The sequence below is a fragment of the Panthera uncia genome (assembly GCF_023721935.1).
Source record: "Panthera uncia isolate 11264 chromosome B3 unlocalized genomic scaffold, Puncia_PCG_1.0 HiC_scaffold_1, whole genome shotgun sequence".
Classification (NCBI taxonomy): Eukaryota; Metazoa; Chordata; class Mammalia; order Carnivora; family Felidae; genus Panthera; species Panthera uncia.
Genome location: NW_026057582.1, coordinates 97327663 through 97354793, shown reverse-complemented (window position 1 = coordinate 97354793; position 27131 = coordinate 97327663). Strand labels below are relative to the sequence as shown.

Below are 27131 nucleotides of genomic sequence, written 5' to 3'. Positions count from 1 at the left end.
TACCTTTTGATTGGCTTTCAAAGATCTTTGGCCTAAAATGCAAAATTTAACAGCTTATTACTGGGTTATCCTTGCACTCCCTGGAGTTTACAGAGGCTTGCCAAATTAATCTGGTGTCCTTTGCCTTCTCTCCCAGATTGTATTTATGGACAACCCCTTATCCTGGGCGAAGAAGAAATGAGTAGAGAAGGAAATAGTATTTTATAAATGTTTCAGTCCAAGTACATAAATGTACTGTCTCAGACTCACTGGGCAGAGTTCAGTCCAAAAGATGACAAGAAAATGTGTAGAATAAGTGCATTCTTCAGGCAATAAATCTAGACTTCACAATTCCTGAGGCTGTTTCCATTTTTGTTGTTGTTGTTTTTTACTATTATCAACAACCCTGCAGTGAACATCTTTGTACATCTATCTTGCAAGTATATTTAAAGGAAATAATGTTGGGCTAGAGTAATACAGCAGGGTTCTACAAAGTTTTTCTTAAAGGGACAGGTAATTATTTTTGACTTCCTGGTCTATACAGTCTGTTTCAACCACCCAACTTTGCCTTGTAGTGCAAAAGTAGCCATAGATAGACAATACAAATATAGATGGGTGAGACTGTATTACAATAAAATTTTATTTACAACAACAGGCAGCGAGCCAGATTTGGCCTCAGGACTAGGGTTCCTTACTAGAGGTAATATACCTTTAAATGGCAGTCCCAGGCTGAAAGTTACATGCATTTGACATCTTTACTGCTATTCAAATGGACTGCTTTTTAAATAGACATCTGGGGCCCCCAAATGGACACTCCAGAGACAGCAGTCATTATCTCAGTGTTAAGAACAGGGAAGGGTCTGAGATTTTGCCGTACTTCTAAGCTAACAAGGTAAACCATCACAGTTTGATAGATGCAGGCAGACAGGAGACTAGTGACTCAGAGATAAACTACTTTATTAGTCATATAATAGCACACAGCATGAGCATCAGCATATTTGCGTCAGATCCCCATACCCCCACATCACATAGCAGCCACTTGATGAGTCCAAATAGATATGTGCACAGTGGGTTTACAGAAGAGAAAATCTGAGTTTAAGGAGCCCAAATCTTTTATGGTATGCAGTGAGCATGCCTGACCTTTGCCTAGAGAGACATTATCTCTATGATACTGAACAGTAAAACATACCTGACCTTTGCTCCAGAAAAAAACACTATGTCTATTTTCCAAGACTGTTTACTATATAAGCATCCTTGAAAGGATATTCCAGAACAAAGGCAGTCAGTGCCTCTGCTTGCAAAACATGCGGAAATGTAAAAGGCCCATGGAAAACTTCCAATACTATGTATCCCTTGTTTCTATATTGTCACAAGCTCCTAGCAAATTTTTCCAAAGCATTCCACTTTATTGACCAAGGTGATTAATCTGATTAACAAAGGTAGGACCAGATCTATTTTATTTGTCTTACTGATCATGAAACTAAGACTACTACTATAAAAAGGGCTCCAAAGCAACAAGATAAGGCCAACCTGCAATACTGAATCCACCATGCCCTCCAGGGTCCTAGGTCAAAGAAGCTGAACAAATCCCATAAACCATCAAGGTCTACTTCAGAAATCCAAGTGGCTTTCTCCTTATGTGTCTGACCTTTCCACTTAGATGGAAAGCATTAACCCAGGTACAAGAGCACGGATTAGCAATCACACAGAATCTGCCTGGCCCACAAGGAAATCTAAGGCAATTCTGTCATCCATAATAACCCTGGCTAGTGACTTGTGGCTGACTTGAACACCTTCTAGAGACATGGTAGTATCATTGATCACTTCAGCTAAAGTTAGAGACTGGTTCCATAACACCTATCCTAACTGGATGACTCCAACACAGGGATAAATGCCTGCAGAGCACAGAATTAGTCATCCCTCCAAGAAGTTCCCCCAAGTAATCAAGATTAGCCTAATTTTGGAGGAATCTCTAGAAGCATTTGAAAACTATGTTTCATTAAATACTCAAAGGTTTCTTACAACTTGTGTTTATAGTACAAGTCACTGTTTTTGGTAAGGAAGCAAACTGATGCCTAGCTTCCCATACAAGAAGTACAATGCCAGTAGTGCTTAATGTACCCCTGGAAAGAGTGTTGTTTACAATCATTGGAGACCCACAAATGGGACCTAAATCAGTCAGTGGTACATGCTGACAGTGCTTCAAATGCCATTTAACAGGCCGATGTGCTTTCGGATTTCCAGTTTAGTTTGAACAGTTTAGTTCTTATTCTTTGGAAAGACTGCTTAAGAAAAGTCAGGCCAACCTATCTTGTTTGTCCAAACATCAGCCAGCTGGCATTTAGCCACTTCATGGAATGACTGAACAAGGGCTACTGGAATGGGTGCAAGGAAGGCATGTGGAGGTGTTGACAGGTGTTTTGTGTGGGAGGTACAGAAGTTGGGGTCATCCCCTGCTGCTTCCAACAGACTTCTCAATAAAGTTAAGAGGAATGACAAATCATGGTCAGAGCCATGTAGAGATGGACAGCATACACAGTACTCAGTTCAATGTAAGGCACTTGTGGCAGTTTGGGAGAGCTGCAGCAGGAAGTTTTCGTTCTTAAGGAAGGCTCTGGGGGAGATTCTTCAAAGCGAAGACAACTCCTACTTCCCAGGTTTTAAGGTATTCCCTACTTAGGACCCAGGGAAAACTGGTGTGTCACATTCCAGTAACCATACATTCAATCTACATCTAATAATTTCCTCCTCAGACCCAGACTTTTCATCTGGAAAAGTAAAATGCAAAAGAAACAAGGGCTTTTTTTTTTTAAATAAAAATTCCAGGGAACCACTATTCACTCCTCTACTTTAATCCCCATGAGCCATTGTAGGGAAACTTGCTGATCAGTATATTTGACCAAATGGTCATTATTCTTATAACCTAGGACCCTAGAATCCAACAAAAAAATTTATGTGGCTGAAAGAGAATTAATTTTGAATCCCCTAAGACCTTTTTATATAAGATAGGTTGCCACCTGAAGGGTGTACCTGCAGCTACTTTTAGGTTATTTTTTTAAAGTTTACTTATTTATTTTGAGAGAGAGAGAGAGAGAGAGAGAGAGAGAGAGAGAAAGAGAGCACGCATATGAGCAGGGGAGGGGCAGAGAGAGAGGAGGAGACAAAATCCCAAGCAGGCTCCATTGTGTCAGCAGACAGCCTAACATGGGGTTCAATCTCATGCACCTCAAGACCATGACCTGAGCCATAATCAAGAGTTGGAAGCTTACCCAGATGAGCCAGCCAGAGACCTTTAGGTTATTTTTAAATTATTTTTTTAATGTTTATTTATTTTTGAGATACAGTGACAGAGAGTGAGCAGGGGAGGGGCAGAGAGAGAGGGAGACACAGAATCTGAAGCAGGTTCCAGGCTCTGAGCTGTCAACACAGAGCCTGAGGCAGAGTTCAAACCCACGGACCGTGAGATCATGACCTGAGCCAAAGTCAGATGCTTAAATGACTGAGCCACTCTGGCGCCCCTCCCCTAGGTTATTTTTAAAAAGACCCATGATGCCCAGTGATATTCAAGGTGGGTTTGTGTAACTCCCCACCCCCTTTATCCTGATTATCCAAAAAGGAGCCAAAAAGAGATGATCCCCCTTTCTGGGGATACCTTCATTCAATGACCAAACCACTTACTAAAGTATGTGGATTAGGAGGAAGTGAGGGGAGGTCAGAAACTTTTTGAGTCAATTTTTAGACAATTCCAACACTAAACAATACGGGATGCCTGTAGATTATTGGCAATGTGAAAGGTCCTCTGAATACCTTGACCTCAGCCAACTGTTGAGTGGCTATGGGAATTAAAGGTGTATCATTGCTAAGATGTACATGGTCTGACAAACTGAACACATGACATGGATTAGTTTCAAGGGCCACAATGGTGTGGCTAGAACTGGCTGATCAGACTGGTACAACAACACTGTAATCCGAAAAAGTGTCAACAGCAGTGAGGCACTACTAATAGTTCCAAGAAGGAGTCAAAGGTTTAATGTCACACAGAATGTGGCTTCTATCACTGCAAGACAACAGGACCGACTTCTGGAAAGAGCCACAGTGGGGCATACAGCAGTGGCCTTTGCACAAGAAACATAAAACTGTTTTACTTTGTGCCCAACACCAGTACCTTACACCTAACCATTTTTAAGAGATGATTATCAACTTGCTAAGCCATTTAGATTCCACTGAATCCATTGTAAAGAGCAATGTTACCACTTTAACTTTAAATGTCAATACCAAACACCCAAATTACATCCTTTGCAATTATTAAACTTATAATTAAAAGTTTAGATGTCAACTTAAAAATGTACAAAGAGTTTCTTCAGATTTAAAAAAAAGTCTAAAGAATTTCTCTGTATTATGGTATCTTGTCTATATTATGGATGAAACCCTATAATTTCAGTACTTCAGGCATGGTTTTTGAGAAAACATATGACTTTCAAAATGCTTCATTTTGCTAAAAAAGCCTAGTTGTTAAGCCCATTTTCTTGCTGCAAAATCCTATTATCCCCAAAGTCTGTGACAATACCTGATACTTAGTAGGCAAAAATATATTCACTGAATTCTGCCTTCCTAACACACCCCATCCCCACCTCACCCTAAGCAGATTAAATGCCCCAAGACAACCAGGGAGAAGATCCTGTATACGGAAATGCAAAAGAGAAAAACACATTACCTTTCTTTTTACTCATAATTTTATACAATTTCACAAGGAAACAAAACTGTAGCCTCTCATATAGAAAATTCTCAAAACATTTTTAAAGCATTTATTCTTAGCAAAGGGAACCCTCATGCACTGTTGGTGGGAATGTACAATAGTGCAACCACTATGAAAAACAGTATGGAGGTTCCTCAAAAAATTAGAAATACCATACCATTCTATTCCATTACTAAGTAGTTTTTACCCAAAGAAATCAAAAGCACTAATTCAAAAAGATATATACACTCCTATGTTTATTACAGCATTATTTACAATAGCCAAGATGTGGAAGCAACACAAATGTCCATCAGTAGACAAATGGATAAAGATGTGGTCTGTATACAATGGAATATTACTCAGCCATGAAAAAGAGGAGATCTTGCCATTTGCAGCAACATAGATGGACATAGAGGGATTATGCTAAGTAAAATAAGTCAAAGACAAATACAGTATGATTTCACTTATAGGTGGAATCTAAAAACAAAAAACAGAAATAGACCCATAAATATAGAGAACAAACTGGTTGCTGACAGAGGGAGAGGTTAGTTGGGATGGGCCAAATAGGTGAAGGGCAGTGGAAATATAGGTTTCCAGTTACAGAATGACTAAGTCACTTGGGTAGGATGAAAGGTACAACATAGGGAATACAGCCAAAGGTACTGTAATAGTGTTGTATGGTGGGAGATGGTAGCAACACTGTGGTAAACATAGCATAACATATAGAGTTGGTGAATGTTGTACACCTAAAACTAATGTAACACTGTATGTCAACTATATTTCAATAAAAAAATTGTAATAAAATAATATTTAATCCTAAATAAAAAACAGATTTATTCTTAGAGGCTCTCAGTAATTCTTTAAGGCAGTTAAAGTAAGCCAGGTCTCATACCCTTCCTCAGAAAAGGAGAAAGGAAAATGATGTAACTTATAATAAAGGCACAAAGGTAACCACAAAGAGAAATAAACCAAAAAAGTAACTACACCAGACTCAACAAAATTTTCCTATAGAGAATATTATGGTGTGCCACCCAATATTAATGAAGGACTCACTGCCTCACCTACTGTGAGTGCATGAACAATAGAGAACAGTTTTGCCTATGTCTCTTTCTAGACAGCCCACATACAATGACATCCATGCAAAGCTATGAAGGCCTGGCAATTTAAATCCAATGCAGGACAACTCTGAAGGAACAATCTACCTACTGAATTCACAGTACACTTGGTCGAGAATGTCACTCGGCCTGAATCACAATTAAACTTTATCATCTGTACAATCCTGCTTCCTTCCTTTCCTTTTCACAGATGTTGATCCCAAGGACATTCGATGAACATCCTGTAAGCTAAGCTCTATCTCAGGCTTCCCATGGAATCTGCAATAATTCCCAAGAGCCACACCTGTAGATTTGTAGAACACACAAGAGTTAAAATACCTTTAAGAGTTTCTACTCATACATTCTAATGGTTGGAGAAACAACACTGTAAAAAGAAAATACCATCACTATTTCTCTGATAGTCCTAATTGAACCAAAATAATTTCCTTAAAAAAAAAATCAGTACACTGCAAAAGTTATGAACATGTAAAAGACCTCAGTGTTTACACCTACTAGCACTGTTTTCCAGGCTGGGACAACATTTCTTTCCTTCGAAATCCAAGCAGCAGTCATTGAACATACTAATTTAGTTTATTAAATGTCAGGTTATTCAAAGTCTTATGTTTTACATGATCTTCATATTTTAATTTCTAATTATAATACATATTCTCCATTTACATATTCTATTGTCTCTAAACAAATCAAAATTCAGAAAGATATTCTGCCCATTAAGATCCCTTAAGAGGAAGGAAATACTTTCCTGAAATGTAACAGCAGAAACTAAACATTTAGAAATCATTTAGTCATCATACTGGTAAAAGTATCATTTCATATAAATCTCATTCCAAAAAGCAAAATTAGAATAAGAATTAATTACAAGGAGAAATGTAGGAAAACACTTCCTAGGTCTACTTTCCTAGCTGGCTCTCAAAATGTAATTTCTTCTCTTAGAAGTCCTTGAAATCATAAAATTCTGTAAAAATTGATGGAAAGTCTTCAGACTCTGTAAATATCTGAACTTAAAATTAGTTTTTGCCAACACAAGCAATAGGAAATGTGGGTAAGAGGAGAAAAGGAGAGCATCCTTTGGTAAAACACAGTTTGTTTTCTTTAATATTTAATCATTTCAAAAAGATACAATGACTACAATGGTGAACAGAACTTTTACTAAGTACTTTATATACTGTCTATACTGCTGCTGTCAAGGTAAGTGCAGTATAAAGCAATACAAACTCAAAGGACATTTCCCTTTACCTTAAGAAGGATCCTAGGCATTTTTCCAAGTCCTAAACCCTGTAAAAAGCACCAGCTAATGCCCCTTCCTGCCCACCTCTCAGACCTACAACATTATGACTAATGAAATAGGGCTACATGAACTGCCAGAAATTCTACTTTAAGGAATCAAGAAAATCTGAGGACTCATCCAGAAGACTGGCTGATAGCCATCCTCCCAAATTAAGAGGGCCTTCAAAATTTTCTGGAACCAGACTAACTATGAAAGCTCTATCCATGCACCCCAGTACCCAGGTGGATCTCCCGTGACCTGGGGCTTTTTTTAGATAATCAACACATCAGGCAATAACTATTTTCCTTACTTTTGCTTTAAAAATAAAAAAAGAAATTCTTATACATAAGATCAGCTTTGACCAACTATGAATTAAAAACTCTTCTGCAAATGAAAGTGAACTGATTCTACAGTGTCTCTCCTATTCTCTTGTCATGTCAGTGTTAAGGTACACTTGCTTTAAAATTTTGCTCTTATAAAGAATTTGCTGAAGAACTTTCATTTTTTCACTAAAAATTAGGTCATTCAAGCCTCAGAGTTTACCAACTATGCCATCTCCCATTACTACACCAGCAAATGAAATGCATGTTACCAATGTTCTCTATCTGGGTCCATGTTTTAGACTTTGCACCTTTCTTGGCCTTCACTTATTGTCAAGGAGTCTTTGGCCGGGGGGGGGGGGGGGGGGGGGGGGGGAGGAGGGAGAGGGCAGAGGAATAATCAAGTAAAACATATTGCATGTAAAGGTAAGTAAGATCAGATACACAAAGAAATCAGAATTTGTCATAACCTCACAGTCAAATAAAGGTGATACCAATATGTCTAATAAAATATCAAAGGTTTGGTAAAAATATCTTGTAATAAGATTATTGTAAGAATCCTTTTAAGGGCAGAGGACATTTTACTTGGAAAATAAAAACCTTACAAGTGATACTGAGCTTCTTTAAATACCCAAAGGAGGCTATTATGTAGAAGAGGAAATAAATTCACTTCATTGTGCCACAAGAGCAGAAATGAGATCCATGGGAGGAAGTTGTAGGGAGGCTGTCAAAGCCAGCATTTCCCCAAAGTTTATTCCATAGACCACTGACCCCCAACCTACCTCTCAAAAAGAATTCCACATTCATATAAATTTGGGAAACATATGCAGTATGTTTATGTAGTATATAAAGTATGTGAGTTCCTCCAGGAGTTGAAAATGTACATGAGTACTAAAAAGTCTTATACTGAGAAAGGCTATTTAACTTTGTTTAATCAAGTATTCTTCAAATATTTCACCATGAATTTTGTTATAATTGTACCTACTTTTAAGTAACACCTAGAAATACTGAGAAGTGTCAATATAATAATGCCTTTCTAAGGGTAATACACTGATCACAAATCCTCAGTAAGATGGATTTCCTCAAGAATAATAGATATTTATACTATTCGGCTGGGATCTAACTGCTAGGCACAAAGTATTAAGCATAAAACATTCTTAATGAACAGAAGAAAAATAGATCTCTAAAAAAAGACATATAGGACAGCTAATACTTTAACGACCAGAATTAATTTCTATATTTCCCTGAAAAGTTAGAGAACGGAGAACTCGGTGTTCTGAGTAGAGGATGGAAAAAACTAAATTTTCACATAAAGTCAGAATTTTAGTTTCTGATAACTTGGGAGTGAGAATCAATCCTTACAGGAATTTTTATCACCGACAACAAAAGCTATATTGCTCACAAAAGGTCACCAGCCCATCCACCTGTCAAAATGAAGGGAGACATGCATTATTACCACATGAGCAGCCTGAGCCAACAAGCTTTTAAGAAAGGGAAAAGTTCCATTTGTTTCTAAGTTTGTAAGACCAACCAAGCAGAGAAAAGAGAAAACTAAAAGTAGGGAGGAGAAATAACATTATTTAGTTCCCTTTCTCAGTATGCACAGGTACCCAAGGACCATTAGATTCCATTGATCCCCATTATTCACAGATCCTATATTTGCAAATTTGCCTACTTACTAAAATTTACTCATATATTGGTTGGGCTTTCCAGTTATTCATGGACATGTGCAGAGCGGTAAAAAATTGGGAATTAGGTAAAAAATTAGGAATACCTAACATGTATGCTCCCAGCTGAGGTCAAACAAGGCCTCCTTGTTTTAGCTCTCAGACTATAAAAAAGCATCCTTCCTGCAGACTACTCAGTGCCATGCTTACTGTTTTTTTCTCCTTTTTTGTTGATTTCCCTGTTTAAAATAGCTCCCAAGCCATTTTAAGTGCCGGCTAGTGTTCGTAAAGCACAAGAAGGTTGGGTTCTTCTGGAGAAAAAATGTGTGCTAGATATGGTCAGCTTCAGGGATGAGTTATAATATTGTTGATCATGAGTTCAATATTAAATCAATCAATGAGATATATTACATAGTAAGTCCTTAAACCGAAACACATAAAACATAAAACAAGTTTATGTATTGATTAGTTAACAAAAATTTTGTGACCAGAGGCTTATAGGAACCTAATTCTATATTTCTATTAGAAGCACTGGTTCATTATTCATTAACTTAGTGTCTATGCTGACTTTACAGAACATAACAATCTCAAATGAGAATTGACTATAGTTAACTGTTACCCTATACTGCAACACCTTCATGTTACCTCAACCCATGGAAAGTGAGGATTTGAAATTTTTCAGAAATTAATAAATGTTGGTTAAATTTTTAATATAAAAGTCCTTAGGAAATAATCATATTCCTCTTGTAGAAGAATAAATTTTTCAAATATACTATTAACTAAGTAGTGATACACTCTGGAAGAAGTACAATACTTTTAACTGATGAACTCTCAGCACACCTATAAAACTAATTCACTGACTTCAGAAGTGATCTTATTTTCTTAGATGCAGAGTTCATATTATCTGGTTTTCCAGGTGTGAACATGATAAAGGATTAATCTCAATCAGTCATCACCCACAAACTATTAAGTATTATGCATGAGTAGTGCAGCATTAAAGGATCCATACATAGACTATGATTGTTCTATTTTATCTGTTTAAACTTGAAGCTTTTATAGAAACATACTGAGTGGAAAACTGAGTTTCCCTTTAGACTGACAGCCTGTCAGTCAAAAGAAAAGCTTTTAGGACATTCTCTCAAATCAGTTAGCTTTCTTTTCAGATTGGGATATATCTGTGTAGGACTCTAGAAATGACATGCTTGACTGGTAACCGTCTTTTGATAGTTAATACTCCGTGCTGTGTCAAAAAAATACATAATTATTTATAGACAATCAAACATGGATTTCTCATCTATGCAGAAAGAAATCTCAGGTTTATGAATATAAAGTACATGTATTAGATGGATTATATTTATTTTAATAGACTTCACATGTTAAGTAATCTTAACATTAATTGTGATTGAATATGATTTTACATGTGCTCACCTAGAGAGGAAAAAGAGAATGCTATTTCTTTGAAGGCATATTTGGTTATTCCTCTTGGTGCTCAGTTTTCTGGAGAGTGAAAAGTGAAAGAAGTGTTTGTTTTCTCATGAAGCATGTTGAACACCCCCCCCCCCCAACCATCAACTCCATCCACCACACACACCCCACTATCACCATCATGTCTTTGCCTGTATAGCAAGAGCTTCTGGTTTTTCACAATATCAATATACCCAGATCCCAAAACCAAATCTCATTGGTCCCTCTTTTTCTAGAAATAGTTTCATATTCTCCTCAATCTGGTTATGCTATGTTATGCTTCCATACCTGGATGCAATTCAGGCTAGGTTATGCTTCCATACCTAGATGCATTCTTTTTTTCCTATGAATTTACAGGGACAGTGGCAATCCTTCCCTTGTATCTTTTCCCTTGAACTCTTAAAGGAAAGACAATCCACAGAAATATGGGAATAAGTTAAAATAAAAATGAGTCATTTAATATTATGCACCTCTTGATGTTATAACACACATAATATTATTATAAAGTTTTATTGACAAAAAAATGTTTCAAGAAAAAAATGGGAGATAATGAAACACATCTAAAGATACTTCAAAGGGTGCCTGGGTGGCTCAGTTGGTTAAGCGTCCTACTTTGACTCAGGTCGTGATCTCATGGTCCGTGGGTTCGAGCCCTGCATCCAGCTCTGTGCTGAATGAAAGCTCAGAGCCCAGAGACTGCTTTCAGATTCTGTGTCTCCCTCTCTCTCTGTCCCTCCCCCTCTCAAAAATGAACAAACATTTAAAAAAATTTTAATACATTTTTCATATATACCTGGCTTTCACATGTTATGTAGAAAATAAGATCACTGAAACCAATGCTTTATTTACAGCCAGACACAAATTCCTGAATTTGGTACAATTTGGTCTCTATCACCATCTTTCCTGCCCATTTCCCCTAACTTTTATTTTTAGTTCTTCTTAAAATTATATTTGGCAAATTATCATAGAATAAAATTAACTTCAAAATTGGAGAGTGCAGGTCTATGAACGGTAACATATGTTCTTAGAGCCAACACCAAATCATGATAGAGAATAGTTACACCACACAAAAACAATCCCTCAAGCCTTTGTAGCCACATGCTCCCTCTAAAGGTAACTCCAGCAAGGAATGACTGACATGTTCTCTATCACTACAGTTCTGTCTTTTCAGAATGTTGTATAAATGGAACCAAAGAGTATTGAATCTTTAAAACTGTTTCCTTCATTTATATAATGTCTGTGATATTCATTCAAATTGTTGCATGTATAAGCAGTTTTTCCTTTTAACTGCTGAATATTATACTACTGTATGGCTTGCCCACATTTTGTGTAACCCTCTACCTACTGAAGGACAGCTAGGTTGCCTCGGTTCTTTTCAACTATGCATATAGCTTCTATAAATATTTGTATACAGGCTTCTGTGTGAACACAAATTTTCATTTCTACAGGATAAATACCAAGAAGTGAAATTGTTGGGTCACAGGTTAAGGGTACGGTTAACTCTAGGAGAAGCTGTCAAACTGTTTTCCAAAATAGTTATGCCATTTTGCATTCACATCAACAAGGTATGAGAAGCTCCACTAATCTCCATCCTCAACAGTACTTGTATACTGTCAGAAGATTTTTTAATTTTAGCTATGTGAATAGGTATTTAGGGGTATTTATTTCAACATGGTTTTCACTTGCATTTCTGTCATGGCTAATGATGCTGAACATCTTTCCGCATGTGTATTGTGCCAACCTTTTATCCTCTTAGCTGGTATGTCTGCTCAAACTTACACCCATTTTTAAATTGGGCTCTTAGGGATGCCTGGCTGGATCAGTTGGATGAGCGTCCAACTTTGGCTCAGGTCATGATCTCACAGTTCGTGAGTTCAAGCCCTGCATCGGGCTCTGTGCTGACAGCTCAGAGACTGGAGCCTGCTTCCGATTCTGTCTCTCTCTCTCTTTCTCTCTCTCTCTCCTACTCGCACTCTGTCTTTCTCTCTCAAAAATAAATAAACATTAAAAAAATTTTTAATTGGGTTGTTAGCTTTCTTAGTGTTGAGTTTTGAGAGTTATTTACATGTTTCTGAATACAGGTCTTTTTTAGAGATATCTATTTGCAAATATCATTACCTAATCTCTAGTATGTCTTTTTTGATTTTCAACATTGTCTTTGTAGAGCAAAATTTTTAGTTTCAATCAAGTCCAATTTATCAACTTCTCCTTTTATGAATCCTGCTTTTTATGTCATGTCTAAGAACTCTGTCTAACTCCACATCAGGAGGTTTCTCTTGTTTTCTTCTAAAAGTTTAACAGTTTACATTGTACATTTAGGTCTATGATGGGTTTTGAGTTAATTTTTATAGAAGATGGAAATTTAAAATGAGGGCTTTTTTTGCAAATGAATGTCCAATTATTTCAACACTGAGTGTTTTTTTTGCCTTAAAAAGTATGATTTTAAAAAACCATTTGTTGATAAGACTATTCTTTATGCACTGAACCTCTTTTACACCTTTGCCATATTTGTGTGATTGTTCCTCAGCTTTCTATTATGTTCCACTGATCTATGTCCCTATCTCTTCACCAGTACAGCAGTCTGGTTTACTATAGATTTATAGTAACTCAAAATCAAGAAGTATAATTCTTCTAACTTTATTCTTTTTTTCAATATTGGTTTAGTTACATTTTCCTTTATATTTTCATATAAATTGTAAAGTCAGACTGCCTACATCTACAAAATGTACTGCTGGAGTTTTCACTGAAATTATGTTAGATCTATAAATCCAACTGGGAAGATTGGCATTTTTACTATTTGAGTCTACCAATCCATGAACATAGAATGCCTCTATATTTACTTAGGTCTATCTTCTTTGAATTCCTTCATCATTGTTTAGCAGTTTTCAGCATACAGATCATGTATACATGCATATTATCTTTATACCAAAGTATTACATTCCTTTGGAGCTAATATAAATTGTACTTATTAGGTCATTTTCCCACTACACATTGCTAGTATACAGAAATACAATTTTTTATGTGGGTGCGTGCGCATGTGTGTGTATGATAATCTTATATACAATGACCTTACTAAAATCACTTATTCTAGGTCTCTGCAGATTTCTTCGGGATTTCTTATATAATCATGTCTGCAAATAGGGACAGTTTTATTTCTTCCTCTTTTACTTCCTTTTGTTGGCATATGAATAATAACTAGGACTTCCAGTAAAATACTGAATAGGAGAGGTTAAGAGTAGACATCCTTCCCTTGTTTTTATTCAAAGCACTGGGTCCCTCATCATAATGTATAATGTTATCTGTAGATTTCTTGGTAGGATTTCTGGCCATGGTACATTATTCATTTTGTAGATTTAATAAGATTTGATTCGTTTATCTTTTGTTGAAGATTTCTGTAACTATGTTCATGAGGTGTATTGGTTTCATTGTTTTCTTTCTTCTTTCCTTTTTTTGCCCTTTATTATTTACTGTGATTGTCTAGTTTTGACATCAGGTTAATTCAGGCTTAAAGAGAGATGGAAAAGTGTTCTTTTCCATTTTTTGGAAGAAATGGTAGAGAAAGAATGTTATTTTATATCTTCTTTAAGTATTTGGTAGAACTCACCAGTAAAACCATCTTGGTCTGAAGAGTTCTTTTTTGGAAAAGTTCCAACTATGACTTCAATTCTTTTAACAGTTTGAAGACTATTCATTATACTCTTTTTCTTCTTGGGTGAGTTTCGTTAGTCTGCTAAGGAATTAGTCCATTTTAAGGAATTGGTCCATTTCACCTAATTTGTCAAATTTATGTGCATATAGTTGGTTTCTATTTTCCTTTGGATTCCTGTGAAGTCTGTAATGATATCCTCTCTTTCATTGCTGATAACTAGTTCTATGTGTCTTCTCTTTTCTTTTTGTTAATTTTGCTAGAAATTCTCAACTTTATTAAACTTTGCCAGCCAAAACCCCAACTTATGGCTGTATTTTTGCTATTGTATTTCCACTTTGAATTTTGTTGATTTATCATCTTATTTGGAATTTATTTTATTTTCCTTTTTCTAGTTTCTTGAGATAGAAACAAATTGACTTCAGGGCTTTCTTTTTTTCTAATAAAAGCATTGAATGCAATAACTCTTCCTGTAAATACTGCCTGAGCTGCATAAATTTTTGACATGTTATATTTTCATTTTTGTTCAGTTCAAAATATTTTTTAATTTCCTTTGAGGCTTCCTCTTTTACCCAATAGATTATTTAGAAGTCTGCTATTTAATGTCCAAGAGCTTGAAGATTTTCCTTTTATCTCTCTCTTATTGATTTCTAGTTCACTTCGGTTACGGTCTGAAGAACACACTTTGAATTCAATTCTTTTAAATTTGTTAAGACTTGTATTATGACCAAGGTATGTTCTATATTGGTAATATTCCATGTTTACTTGAAAAGAATGTATATTTTGTTGCTCTTGTTGAGTAAAGTATACTATAAATACCAACTAGCTCTGGTTGGTGTAGTGTTATTCAGGTATTCTGTACTCTTTGATGATTTCTACCTGCTAGTTCTACCTATTCCTAAGAAAGGAGTGTTGAAGTCTTCAACTGTAATTGTTAAGTTCTGTATTTCTCCCTTAAGTTCTGTCAGATTCTGCTTCATGTATTTTAAGTTTTCTTGCTAGATATGCACACATTCAGGATTGGTAAATTAATCCTCTCATAAATGTGTAATGCTCCTCTTTATACTGAGTACTTATCTTTTCTCTGAAATCTAGTTTGTTAGTAATAAAGCAACTACACTTTTGATTGCTGTTTGCATCGGGTATCTTTTCTCATCCTTCCACTTGTAACCCACCAATATTATATTTGAACTAGTTTCTAATAGACAGCATATAATGGCATCATAATTTATGCACTGACAATTTTTTAATTAATGTGTTTAGAGCATTTAAAATTTCAATGCAATTACTAATTTGTTACAATTTACACCTACTATTTCATTATTTGCTTTCAGCTTGTTTCCTTTATGTTCCCTTTTCTGCCTTCTTTTGGGTTGAGATTTTTTTAATATTCCATTTCAATTTTTTCATTGTGATCCCAACATATCTCTTTATTGTGTAAGTGGTGGTTCTAGGGATTACAAATACATACCTAACTTTCCAGAGCCTACTTAAGAATCAATATTTTATCACTTCAAGTGGACCACAGGTAACATATATTATACCACATCCAAGAAAAACCAATCAATGTTACAATTTTTACTTTCAACTATCAAATATATTTTAAAGAACTCAACAGTCTGTTATTTACACAGATATGTACTATTTCTATTGCTTTTCTTTCATTCCTTATGTCCAAGTGTCCTTCTGGTACCATTTTCCCTTCTATCTTAAGTTTTCCTTCATCTGAATATGTCCTTATGTCACTTTCATCCCTAAAAAAATATTTTTGCTGGTTATGGACAAGTCTTTTCTTTCAGCACTTTAAGAGTGTTTTGCCTACCTCTTCTTGCCCCCCCCCCCCCATGATATCTAACAAGAAATCCTCAATCATTTACATCATTTTTCTCTGGGTACTTTAAACACTGTTTTCTTGCTTTTAGTTTCTGATTTATTATGACCTGTCTGGATATGGAATTCTTTGGGCTTATACTGTTTTGGGTTCTCTAAATCTGTACGTTTACAGCTTTCACCAAATTTGTGGTATTTTAAGGCAATTTTTCTTCAAATATTTTTTAGCACCACATTCTTTCTTAAAATGTCTTAAAATGCCTGATACTTTGTTATTTTCCCATTTTCCTTGAGGCTCTGTTCAATTTTTAAAAATTTCTTTCCTTTTGGATCACCTGGGTGTCTCAGTCGGTTGAGCGAACGACTTCAACACAGGTCACGATCTCACAGTCTCTGAGTTCAAGCCCCACATCAGGCTCTGTGCTGACAGCTCAGAGCCTGGAGCCTGCTTCAGATGCTTTGTCTCCCTCTATCTCTGCCCCTCCCTGGCTCATATTCTATCTCCCTCTCTCTCAAAAATAAATTAGGGGCGCCTGGGTGGCTCAGTTGGTTGAGTGTCCAACTTCAGCTCAGGTCATGATCTCATAGTCCAGGAGTTTGAACCCCGCATCAGGCTCTGTGCTGACAGCTCAGAGCCTGGAGCCTGCTTCAGATTCTGTGTCTCCCTCTCTCTCTGCCCCTCCCCTGCTCATGCTCTCTCTCTGTCTCAAAAATAAATAAAAATAGGGGCGCCTGGGTGGCTCGGTCGGTTGAGTGTCCGACTTCGGCTCAGGTCATGATCTCACAGTCCGTGAGTTCGAGCCCCGCGTCGGGCTCTGTGCTGACAGCTCAGAGCCTGGAGCCTGTTTCAGATTCTGTGTCTCCCTCTCTCTGTGACCCTCCCCCATTCATGCTCTGTCTCTCCCTGTCTCAAAAATAAATAAAAACGTTAAAAAAAAATAAAAAAATAAATAAAAACATTAAAAAAAATTTCTTTTAATTAATTTAAAAAAAGCCATTAAAAAAAATTTCTTTCCTCTCTGCTACTGAGTCATCCAGTGGGTTTTTTTTCCCCCTACTGTATTTTTCAGTTTAACAATTCCACGTCTTTTTTTATATCTTCTCTTTCTCTGCTGAGATTTTCTACTTTTCCATTTATTTCAAAAACGTTCACAGTTGCTCACTGGAACATGTGTATAATAGCTACTATAACATCTCTGTCAGGTAATTCCAACATCTCTATCATAATAGTATATATATCATCTCTTCTCATGTAAAATGAAATTTTTGATTCTTTACATGCTAATACATTTGGATCATAATCTTAATATTTTAAATATGAAAATCTGGTTCATTTAAATCCTGTGGATAATGTTAATATTTTTGTTATAACAGGTGATCAGCATGGTTAGGTTCAGGCCACAAGTTCTAACATGGCTTCCATGGGCAAGGTTCCAGTATCAGTTCAATTTTCAAAGCCTTTGCGGTGCTATTCAAATTTGTCCCACCTTCTATCATCCAATGAACAGAGGAGGACATGGGTGGTAGTATGTATGCACAGCTCAGGGGTGAGTCTAGAAATTCATAAACAACTTTATGGTATTGTCTTTCCAAGTTTTTCCCTCTACAGGACCTCAGTACTTTCCAATTCCCTGGGGCATCCCTTTTCATTTCTTCAGCCAGAATGCTGGGGCTTCAGGTAACCTGCTTGGTCACATACTTCGATTGTACCTGTTCTGGGCCAGGCACTGGAAAGACAGAAAGAGGAAACAAAAAGGCAGTGAAGAGCTGCCAACTGAAGAGGAGGGTTCCCATCCCTCAGTGGTTTTCACTGTAGGCTACTGCTGAAGTCTCTGCCGGGACTATGGCATGAGAGAACAGAGAAAAGAAAAAAGATGAAATTTCCACATTCACACTGAACATTAGTAGTTAACTTTCCCACTCCTGGAGTCAGAACTACTGGTTTCTTTTGAAGCTCTCTCTGTCCATACCTAAGTGCCAACTTGTAGCTTTCAGACTGTGCCAAGTTCAGCCTCAGCGATAATGAAAAGAATGAAATAGTAAACCCATACACAGTTTGGTGGTACTCTGAATTCTAGTCTTCTTTCCCAATCCACCTGTTATTATTTTTTCTTCAGAGTTCTCAAAAGCTGTTCCATTCATTTTGTCCAGGTTTTATAGATGCACTCAGTGGGAACAAGTGTATATACTTAATCTAGCATACTTGAAAATGAAACCATACTCTAAATTCTATTCTTCCTCAATTCTCACTAAAATAAAGACTCCTCAAATATCCTTATTAGCAGATATCAGTAATCATGCCCTGGCCGAAGTCGGATGCTTAACAGACTGAGCCACTGTTTAGCCACCCCTAAAAGAGTGGCCCTTAAACTCTTCCAAACTCTTGACTGCTGACTGACAGGAAAATTAAAGTTTTAAAATTTCCTTTTTAAAAAACAAAAAAAAAATACATCAAAAGCAGAAAGAATATGACAACAAAATTTAAGGGGGCTTGGATCTGAGAGCAAGACTTAAGTTTAAGGAGATCAATTTTTAAGATAATCTAATGAATCACACATGCAAAAAAAGGTGATTGTTTCTGTAATAAACTAAAAACTTTGCTGACTTATTTTGATCAACTTACTTTTTCTGTACTCCTGAATAAGACTGTTAACTATTGTACAATGTATTAGCCAATAAAGATGAATTTACAAGAACACTATGATTATTTCTAAGAGATTCAGCTCTGTGGTTCTAACAAAAGAGATAAGGTAGATAAGGAACACAAAAAATATGTACTGATTTTCATTTCTTTAAAAAATATTAAATGCAGTGCCATGAAAAATTATTAACCCTACAAAAGTCTTTTTGAATCTTTAGACCATCATCATTTAAGCAGTAGGTAGTTTGCTACACCCACAGACTAAAAGAGACATTTTTTATAACATATATTGATGAGATCTTATTTCCTTCAAACTTTTAAATAGGCCTATCCTTTGCTGTTAACCAATTAAACATCTGAATGGAATAAGACATTATAATGCAGCAATTAGAATTGCAAGGAAGATAACATAAGGTCACAAGTTTAATCCTTGTCCATACTAGTTCAATAACCAGCTTTTTCCTATGTTCACAGATCTGGTTAACCATTTTATCTAGTCACTAGGTGGGAAGAGAGGGTCAACGAGGTAAGAGGAGAGAGAAAAGGTAAAGGAATCAGAGAAGAATGGATGAATAAGTTCAAATCCTTTACCATTAGTGAAAAAATAACTAAGATGGTGGGACAAGAATATCTTTCATTCCATGACCTAGTCTCATAATAAGGGGCCTGGGAAATTAAAACAAACACCTGAGAATTTAGTTAGCAAATATGAAGAGTGATGTGGAGATTTTTATAGGCTTTTTAATAATTTTTATTTTTATTGAAGTATATAGTTGACATACAATATTATATTAGTTTTAGGTGTATAGAATAGTGAAAATTTTAATTTAGGTCTTCTGCTCAAAGTAGTTAAGAAATTTTTAAAAGTTCACCAACAATATTCAGGGCACCTGGGTGGCTCAGTCGGTTGAGCGTCTGACTTCGGCTCAGGTCATGATCTCACAGTTCATGGGTTCCAGCCCCGCTTCAGGCTCTGCACTGACAGCTCGGAGCCTGGAGCCTGCTTCAGATTCTGTGTCTCCCTCTCTCTCTGCCCCTCCTTGCTCACACACACTCTCTTTCTCTCTCAAAAATAAACATAAAAAAAAAGCTCAGCAATATTCCAAAACATACTCCAAGAACACATTGGCCCACCAAAACTTCCTCTGCTCTAGGTTCTGTAGGAAGGATGCTGCAGGCCAACAGACATGTAGGGTAGTATTAATAACAGCAAAATTGCCCATGTTAGAAACTAATTATCACCCTTTCCTTATTAAAATAAGTACATTCAGTATTACAGGAAACACAAGCTATGAAATGCAATCTAGAATTTACCAACTCAAATGTGTGGTTCCAATATGTATAAACTGCTGATTAGAAGGGCAAAGGAAAATACAAGGACTGTGTCCCTCTAAATGTTCCTGTGAAATGTAAGCACCACAAAGGGAAACCATCCTAAGATGGAGCTTTATTTCAGTATATAATTGCCCAATAACTACAAGTCTATAATCCGACCAAGAAAGGAGGCACAACACTGGCTTTGTATCATATCATTAGGGATACAGCTTTAAACAATAGCATGAAATTTTATTTTACATCTACTGTTCTGCTCCAAACATTTTCTTTCACTGAAGACACATAAAGTACAACAAACAGACAAGAGGTAACTGGAAAACTTTGCACATAAACACTCTCTCTCTCTCTCTCTCTCTCTCTCTCTCTCTCTCACACACACACACACACACACACACACACACACACACACACACACACACACTATACCTAACAATAAACAGTATCATTGCAACACCAAAGCCAACAGCAATTTTCCCCTGCTGGATACATTTTAAAACAAAAATTTTTATCCTAAGACAAGATAAAATGCTTTTTGAGACTTAGTTTTAGCTATTTTATTTTTTCTATCTTTTCCATCTTTACTCCTTTACATGCATATAAATAATAAACTTTTTATTATTGAGTTCCAACTTTGAAGTCAGAAAAATGGATACAAAAAAGAGAATACAGCCAGGTCAAGGTAAACTAGATTTGGGAGAGTGGACTTGACATTTTCAAGGCTAACTAACACTTTTAGGTAGGTCTGTACCACCTACACAATATCCTCATCTCCTAGCATCAACCCAAAGTACAATAGTTTCCTATTTTCTGTAAAGGATGAGTGATGTTCACTTCTAAGCTCAAGTTAGTTCTACTAAGGAGACAGCAAGTCAGGGTCTTTTACCAAGTCAAGGTCAGCCCTCCTTCTTGGAGCCAGCAAACTATTTTGTGTAGCAGTAACACTGGAATTACAATCTGGGTTCCTGGGTTTTCACACATAGACTCATTCAGTGCCTTTGAGGTAGGAATGTCAACTGTTGAAGAAAAGTTTACACACACACACACACAAATATAAATAGAATATAAGCAAATAATCTTCTGAAGCAGAGGTTGGGCTGATGGGTCAAATTCAGCAGTTTCTCTGTTTTAAGTCACACAAGAATGGCTTTTACATTTTTAAATGGTTATGAGAAACTATTATAACCTAAAGTTTGCCTTGGGCATCTGGGTGGTTCAGTCAGTTAAGTGGCTGATTCTTGATTTTGGCTCAGGTCATGACCTCACAGTTTTGAGATCGAGCCCTGCATCTGGGCTTTGCACTGAGCATGGAGCCTGCTTAAGATTCAGGTGCGCGCGCGGGCTCTCTCTCTCTCTCTCTCTTAAATAAATAAATAAATAAATGTTTGTTTCTTTGTTTGTTTTGCCTCTTGGCCTGCAAAGCCTAAAATAGTTTACTATCTGTTCCTTTCAGAAAAAGTTTGCTGACTTCTTCTCTAAAGCAAAAAATATGTTCCCCTATAAATTCTAACTATGGGATGTAAATATGATTACAAAGAACAGCTAATATTTTTAATGTTAAAATCAAATACTGTTATAAAAGTAGTATGATCCCAATTTAAATGTTGGTATAAACATGCATAATGTTATATGTATATGTATACACCCACACACACACACACACATATATATATAACATATATATATATATATAAAGGGCAGGAATGAAATCAACATCAAAATGTCAATGTATAGTTAACATATCTTGGCAAATGTTACTACCTCCTTTATTTTTTCTGTACTTGCTGAATCTTAAGTGAGCATATCATTGCCATAATCAGGAAACAGTTTTAAAAGATTATAGTGTGCTTTTAGAAGACTACAGTGCACTTTTTAAAAGATTACAGTGATTTGTAGTTATGTAGCTACTTACATGTAGGTTCAGTTAATTCTCTGGTATTCACCACTGTCTATAAATCAAACTGTTACACATTAAAATGGTATCTTCACATCTTTCACCATACACAAAAAAGGAAAGGCCCTTGGGGTGCGTGGGTGGCTCAACTGACTCCTGATTTGGACCCAAGTCATGATCTCATAGTTCCTGAGATCCAGCCCCACAATGAGTCCTACATCAGGCTCTGCGATGACAGAACTAAGCCTGATTGGGATTCTCTCTCTCCCTATCTGCCCCTCCCCTGAGCGCTCTCTCTCTCTCTCAAAATAAATAAATAAACTTTAAAAAGAAAAAAAAAGAGAGAAGGCCCTCTCTCTGTATTATCGGAAGACAAAATTGCTGATTTGGACTCTCAAGTTATTACTTTGCAATTAACGTTCAGGCACATTATAAAATATTTAATATGAAAGCACAGTTCAAATATTAACTGACTACTATATTCATGTCAGCTTCAGTGTTTCTTTCACAACATGCTTTTTAAAAACTTTCACTGGGGCACCTGGGTGGCTCAGTCGGTTAAGCGTCCGACTTCAACTCAGGCCATGATCTCAGGGTTCAGTTTGTGACTCTGAGCCCTGCATAGGGCTCTCTGCTCTAGGCACAAAGCCTGCTTCAGATCCTCGTCTCCCTCTCTCTGCCCCTCCCTGGCTCACGCTCTCAATCTCTCTAAAATAAATAAATATTTAAAAAAAGAAAAATGAAAAACCTTTTACTAAAACCCTAAATGTATTCTACATACACTGCACATATTCTTTATAACTATAGCATTAACATTTAAAACATACTAGACAGAACAATTTCTTGTTAACAGTCACTAAACAGTTCAAACAAAATTTTTCCTGATATAAAATGTTACTATTAAAATATTAGACAGGTATCCTGCTAACACTAAAGTACAATGAAACAATCTTCATTGTTTTCATAAACAGTATTTTAATTTTTTGTTCAATAATTATTACTTATGTTTCAGCTGTTATTTTGAAGCACATTAACTCTGTAAACATAATACAACATACTAATATACTTCATATATGCCATATCATTACAACCAATTTATCTCTGACTTGATAAATAAAACATTTATTTTAAATGCTTAGAAGGCATTTCAAAGTCACAACTTCAACTATGTTCTGAAACAAAAACCAGTCTTTATTATTTATCTCTCCTGGGTTTATCTTTCAAATATATATTTAAGTATTAACTTTTGAAGATGTTAAAGTCCAAATTTGAATCTCTTAAACCACAAATATAAATCAGAATACAACCTATCAGACTACAAACAATAGTTTTTCTTTCCAAGTACCACAAAATATTTCTGTTCCCTTTATAGTACAGTTAATTTAATCTCATTAAAATGTAATATCATTAAAATGCAAAAATGCCAACTTTTTAGAAGTAAACAGTACTGATCATGCCAAGTACCAAAACTGCAAAGTAATAGATTCCACAGCTATTTAACATTGACTAGAGTCTGAACTTCATATAAAGTAGCAGCTACAAGAGTTTTCCTCCTCTCCCTCTCTTTCAGATGACAGAAGAAAGCACTGAGAGAGAAATGTTTTATTCGGAAAACACAAACCACATTCCATAGCCTCTATCAATAATTTAAATCTTAATCTCAATTATTGAATTATGGCACTTTGCAAGTAGACATCAAAATTTAAGTATTGTATTGACCTTATCCTCAAAAACATATCTTACTTAGGTAGACTAATATTACAAATCCAAATTCTTTTTCTGTTATCAAAGCTAGTCAAATAGTCTCAAAAAATCCAAAGACAAATTATTTATTTAACACAAAACAAATTTTGAACACCTTTTGTTCCTTCCAAAGTAAGTCTATCCTGCTAAGTATTCCATAAGTCTTGTCAGAATTATATTTAATTAACATATCTTATAGGTTACCAACATTTCTCACAGATATACTAAACAGAGACAATTTTGTCACTTACTATAGGTTAGGCCCCCTTTTAAAAAAAAAAACTGTAGACATGACTTAGTAAATCAAGTAAAAAAAGACCTTTTGTGTATAAGAATATACAAAGTAACTCACTTGGTTCTATAGTCAACAGTCTCTTTTAAAAACTTTTAAAACTAATTTACTCCAAAAGACATTCAGGAATTCAATAGATTATAAAATTGCTGGTAGATTTCTATTTCTGGTTTCTGCCATAATAAATACCAGGGGTTTAAGCTGAGCTGCTTTTTTGACTTTAAAGATTTTTCCACAGTCAGCAACTTACAACAGGACATACTGTAATACCAAAATGGAAACTACTTAATCAACATTTCCTCATGGAAACACAGATCATACATAGCAGTCTATAAGGGCAAAGTTTTATTTTAAAAAGTAGCGTTTAAATTTCATTGAGCAACACAAGCTCAATCTTTCCCCCTGGTTCTGTCAAACATATTCAGTTAATTTTAGTCAACACTGATATTACACACACCAGAAAACTGAAATGTAAGCAATATAAGGCAATTTATTTGTAATGCTGAATAAAACCACACTTTCATTTTATTAGAACAGAGGTCACTGGTTTTCCAGTCTTATAGAATAAATATGACCTTGTGCTCATGCTATGGGTTTTTAAAATTCTCTCTCTATAAAAATTTAAGCCATGTGGGAAAACCCAACAGTATGTGAATCATCCAAAACACAAATCTTTCAGATTTCAAGTTTCAAACTGCAGTTATCTATAGCACCACAAAAGGCTGACAAAAGATTGAGAACTGTTGGGCATAATTTCAAAATGTTCCTCTTCCCTTTCTGTACACTCTGTAAAACATACAGTTTAAATTAATAAAAAATAAAAACTTCATACCTGAAATTCCCTCAGCCTCATAGTTGGTCCTGGTTGGCTTAACTACATACAACCTCTAAATTCTATCATTTAAAAAAAACTGCAGGAAATAACTTTTTAGTCGTTGAGCTCCACACTTATACAGGAAAAATAACTGTTCAGAATTAAACAGGTTATAGAATTCCTAAGCTTTATATTCTAAAAGGAATAGTAAAAAATAGATTTTATTAAGTAGGCATCATGGGGTAAACAAAGATACACCATACAGGCAAGCTTTTCTTCACTAAATGCCATCTATTGTATAATCTTAAATTACATGGCTCAAGTTTTTAGTATTCTTTTTATGGAAATAAGACCTATAGTTACAAGCAAACTAATTTAGCTTTTGGTATGAAAAAGAAGGGAATTTGATAATACCAATTTGCTACCATCTACGGATCTGGATAAACTAACCAGGTAAGCCAAAATAAATCATAATATATATATGAAGACTGGTAGACCCAAGGGAAGTAATATTAATTTGGCCCTGACTCACACTTTTAAACAGTCCTTTGCAATACTCTTCATTCAATTGCCTCATTCTTTAGTGCTTCCTCTTCACAATGTCTAAGCTTACTTCCTAAGAGCTTTCTTCTTGCAGGAATCAGCATTTATTGACCTCACAAAGCACACACAATTGCTGCTGTCAGCAAAGAACACAGAGTTTGGAGAAAAAGCATTATAAAAGCATTGGAAGGGTATGAAAGTGTAGCTTCTCAGACAGTAATGTTTGTAAAAATCTGGGACCTTAAATTTAAGAAATACTGAAGATTGTGAATATTGCAGAAGAAATACATTTCAACCCCAGACTTCATTTCATCTGATTTCATCTGACATTTAGTTTATACAACAGAGTAGAAAGATAATTTCTACTACATTTACTGGTACTTACACAGTTAAGCAATATGAAAGCCTGGGTATTTTTTACAGTGTCTTAGAACAATCTTACAAAGGTTTTTACAAACACAAGTGCAAGCCTCCTGAGGTCATCGGAGATCTCATGGGGCTTTTCATAACAGGAGAGTGTTAATCCCCATTGCCCTGCCTATTTCCAATATGGATCATTAGTTTCTGCTTACCTAAATTCCTATTACCATTCCAACTGGCTCATATATTCATCAATTCCTGTCTTGAACCACAGTCCATGTACTAATTATTAAACAGGCAAAATGAAATGGCTTCTTTGGGTGCCTATATACTACCAAAAACATTTCATACCACTTTAGGATTAGTAAAATAGTAGTTTAAACCATACTCTGTTTTAAGTGTTTAAATATTTTTACTATTGTTTTGTATGGCACAAGGAATATTCTGATTGCAACTTTACACCGAATTTCTAGATTTTATCTCTGTCAACAGAGTTTGTTAATGATGAGCTTAAGTGCTAACAAAGCTGTGAAACTACAATTAAGGTTTTATTTCACACCATGTTAGTAATCAAACCTGAGCTAGCACAAGGATGAAACATAGCTAAATAGACCCAGTTCACCACTCCCTGTCCCTACCATCCACATCCACACACACATTCTCAATCTCTTTTTCTCAAACACATACACAAACATAATATGCACATGCTTCTCTAAATCTGTGTATGTATATGTATGTGTACATATACTACATAAACTTGTTTCTATATATACACATCATCTCAACCACACACATATATAATTCATAAAGATCAAAACGGAAGAGAAGTATTATCTTTCTTCACAGGAATAGGTGCTATAGACCTTGGGAATATTAAAACAAAGATGGAGAGACCCAAATCCCTTATTCAAAAATTCTAAAATACAGGGCACCTGGGTGGCTCAGTTGGTTAAGTGTCTGACTCTTGGTTTCTGCTGGGGTAATGATTTCACAGTTTGTGGGTTCAAATCCCACATCAGGCTGCACACTGTAGTATGGAGTCTGCTTGGGATTCTCTCCCCACACCTCTCTGCCCCTCCCCAGCTTGCACTCTCTCATCTTTCTCTCTCAAAATAAATAAATAAACTTAAAAAAAATATCTAAAATCCAAAAAATTCTGAAAACCAGTTTTACAGAACTCATTTAGTGGTAAAACCTGAAATGAACTGAAATGAGGATAATTATAGTCCTCATTTTTCCCACTCAAAGTGTATGTCAATATGTTTCAATTGAGAAATACTGATGTATTTGATTATAAGGTTCTGCCACAGATCCGTCTGGGGAATGTTAGATAATATATAGTATATACTGCTATTTTAGTTTTTAAAATTCAAGAAATTCTGGATTCTAAAGCAAATCCAGTTTCAAGGTTTGGGGGCAAAGGAACTGTGAAGTTATACTTTTATATTAAAAAAAAATACAGTTTAGGGGCACCTGGGTGGCTCAGTTGGTT

At 35.7% G+C, this 27131-nt stretch overlaps 1 protein-coding gene across 2 annotated transcripts in view; it reads right to left on the bottom strand.

Moving 5' to 3' along the window:
- Positions 1-27131, bottom strand: part of TCF12 (transcription factor 12) — a 374877-nt gene that overhangs the window by 267768 nt on the left and 79978 nt on the right. Inside the window, exon 2 of one of the 2 annotated variants that reach the window (XM_049613681.1) lies at positions 10509-10577. The exons of the other annotated variant lie outside the window; for it this stretch is intronic. The gene's annotated coding sequence lies outside the window, so the exon portion shown is untranslated. The remainder of the gene's footprint in view (positions 1-10508; positions 10578-27131) is intronic. 2 annotated transcript variants of the gene reach the window in all.